Genomic DNA, 3,689 nt, shown 5'->3' with positions numbered 1-3,689 from the left:
GGATGTGAGTTTTCATGAACTATTGTTAGCATTACCCTCGAGGTAAAACGTTGGGAGGCAAAACTATAAGCCCCTATCTTTCTCTGTGTCCGATTAAAACTTCATACCCATAAATATTGCATGAGTGTTAGCAATTGTGAAAGACTAAAAGATGGTTGAGTATGTGGACTTGCTGAAAAGCTCTTATATTGACTCTTTCCTATGTTATGATAAATTGCAATTGCCTCAATGACTGAGATTAGACTTTGTTAGTTTCCAATGAAGTTTATGATTCATACTTGAAATTGCGATTGAATTGTTACTTTAGCATAAGAGATCATATGACAATATATATATATATATGTATGTTGTTGTTGTTGTTCTAAGAATGATCATGATGCCCTCATGTCCGTATTTTCTTTTTATCAACACCTCTATCTCTAAACATGTGGACATATTTTTCGATTTCGGCTTTCGCTTGAGGACAAGCGAGGTCTAAGCTTGGGGGAGTTGATACGTCCATTTTGCATCATGCTTTTATATCGATATTTATTGCATTATGGGTTTTTATTATACATTATGTCACAATACTTATGCCTATTCTCTCTTGTTTTACAAGATTTACATGAAGAGGGGGAATGCCGCCAGCTGGAATTCTGGGCTGGAAAAGGAGCAAATATTAGAGACCTATTCTGCACATCTCCAAAAGTCCTGAAACTCCACAGGAGCACTTTTCAGAATATATAAAAAATACTGAGCACAAGAAGTACCAGAGGGGGGCCACCCACCAGCCACGAGGGTGGGGGCGCGCCCTTGCCTCGTGGGCTCCCTGGTGGCCCTCCGATGCCCATCTTCTGCTATATGAGGTCTTTCGTCCGAGAAAAAATCATAAACAAGCTTACGGGACGAAACTCCGCCGCCACGAGGCGGAACCTTGGAGGAACCAATCTAGGGCTCCGGCGGAGCTGTTCTGCCAGGGAAACTTCCCTCCGGGAGGGGGAAATCATCACCATCGTCATCACCAACGATCCTGTTATCGGGAGGGGGTCAATCTCCATCAACATCTTTACCAGCACCATCTCATCTCAAACCCTAGTTCATCTCTTGTATCCAATCTTTGTATCCAAACCTCAGATTGGTACCTGTGGGTTGCTAGTAGTGTTGATTACTCCTTGTAGTTGTTGCTAGTTGGTTTACTTGGTGGAAGATCATATGTTCAGATCCATTATGCATATTAATACCCTCTGATTATGAACATGAATATGCTTTGTGAGTAGTTACGTTTGTTCCGGAGGACATGGGAGAAGTCTTGCTATTAGTAGTCATGTGAATTTGGTATTCGTTCGATATTTTGATGAGATGTATGTTGTCATCCCTCTAGTGGTTTCATGTGAACGTCGACTACATGACACTTCACCATTGTCTGGTCCTAGAGGGAGGCATTGGGAAGTAATAAGTAGATGATGGGTTGCTAGAGTGACAGAAGCGTAAACCCTAGTTTATGCGTTGCTTCGTAAGGGGCTGATTTGGATCCATATGTTTCATGCTATGGTTAGGTTTACCTTAATACTTCTGTTGTAGTTGCGGATGCTTGCAATAGGGGTTAATCATAAGTGGGAAGCTTGTCCAAGTAAGGACATCACCCAAGCACCGGTCCACCCACATATCAAATTATCAAAGTACCGAACGTGAATCATATGAACGTGATGAAAACTAGCTTGACGATAATTCCCATGTGTCCTCGGGAGCGTTTTCCTTCATATAAGAGTTTGTCAAGGCTTGTCCTTTGCTACAAAAAGGATTGGGCCATCTTGCCGCACCTTATTTACTTTTATTACTTGTTGCTCGTTACAATTTGTCTTATCACAAAACTATCTGTTACCGATAATTTCAGTGCTTGCAGAGAATACCTTGCTGCAAACCGCTTATCATTTCCTTCTGCTCCTCGTTGGGTTCGACACTCTTACTTATCAAAAAGGCTATGATAGATCCCCTACACTTGTGGGTCATCAGACGTATCAGACATACCCTTGAGGTGAATACGTTTGGAGGCAAAATTATAAGCCCCTATCTTTCTATGTGTCCGGTTGAACTTTTTGCTCATGTGTACAAGGTGAGTGTTAGCAATCATAGAAGACTATATAATGGTTGAGTATGTGGAGCTCTTACTTAAACTCCGTTGAATAAGTTGAATTGCAATTGCTTGGTGACTAAGAACATAGGTTGTTGAGTTTCAAGAGAATTCATTGTTTGAACCTTACATGTGAATTGGTTGCCACTATATCATGAGAAAGTTTATGAGAAGAATTGTTGTTATGATGCTAGGAGAAGTGATTGATGATGTCTACTACACAACCTTCTTCTTGTAGACGTTGTTGGGCCTCCAAGTGCAGAGGTTTGTAGGACAGTAGCAAATTTCCCTCGAGTGGATGACCTAAGGTTTATCAATCCGTGGGAGGCGTAGGATGAAGATGGTGTCTCTCAAGCAACCCTGCAACCAAATAACAAAGAGTCTCTTGTGTCCCCAACACACCCAATACAATGGTAAATTGTATAGGTGCACTAGTTCGATGAAGAGATGGTGATATAAGTGCAATATGGATGGTAGATATAGGTTTTTGTAATTTGAAAATATAAAAATAGAAGGTAACTAATGATAAAAGTGAGCATAAACGGTATTGCAATGTGTTGAAACAAGGCCTAGGGTTCATACTTTCGCTAGTGCAAGTTCTCTCAACAATAATAACATAATTGGATCATATAACTATCCCTCAACATGCAACAAAGAGTCACTACAAAGTCACTAATAGCGGAGAACAAACGAAGAGATTATTGTAGGGTACGGAACCACCTCAAAGTTATTTTTTCTGATCGATCTATTCAAGAGTCCATAGTAAAATAACATGAAGATATTCTTTCTGTTCAATCTATCATAGAGTTCGTACTAGAATAACACCTTAAGACACAAATCAACCAAAACCCTAATGTCACCTAGATACTCCAATGTCACCTCAAGTATCCGCGGGCATGATTATACGATATGCATCACACAATCTCAGATTCACCTATTCAACCAACACAAAGAACTTCAAAGAGTGCCCCAAAGTTTCTACCGAAGAGTCAAGACGAAAACGTGTGCCAACCCCTATGCATAAGTTCACGAGGTCACGGAACTCGCAAGTTTATCACCAAAACATACATCAAGTGGATCACGTGATATCCCAATGTCACCACAGATAAGCACATGCAAGACATACATCAAGTGTTCTCAAATCCTTAAAGACTCAATCTGATAAGATAACTTCAAAGGGAAAACTCAATCCATCACAAGAGAGTAAAGGGGGAGAAATATCATAGGATCCAACTATAATAGCAAAGCTCGTGATACATCAAGATCGTGCCAAATCAAGAACAAGAGAGAGAGAGGTCAAACACATAGCTACTGGTACATACCCTCAACCCCGAGGGAGAACTACTCCCTCCTCGTCATGGAGAGCACCGGGATGATGAAGATGGCCACCGGAGAGGGATTCCCCCCTCCGACAGGGTGCCGGAACGGGTCTAGATTGGTTTTCGGTGGCTACGGAGGCTTCTAGCGGCGGAACTCCCGATCTAGGTTATTTTCTGGAGGTTTATGTATTTATAGGAATTTTTTGCGTCGGTCTCACGTCAAGAAGGTGCCCGAGTCGTCCACGAGGTAGGCCCACGTG

This window comes from Triticum dicoccoides, chromosome 2A, assembly GCF_002162155.2.
Source record: "Triticum dicoccoides isolate Atlit2015 ecotype Zavitan chromosome 2A, WEW_v2.0, whole genome shotgun sequence".
NCBI lineage: Eukaryota > Viridiplantae > Streptophyta > Magnoliopsida > Poales > Poaceae > Triticum > Triticum dicoccoides.
This window is presented reverse-complemented; position numbering follows the sequence as displayed.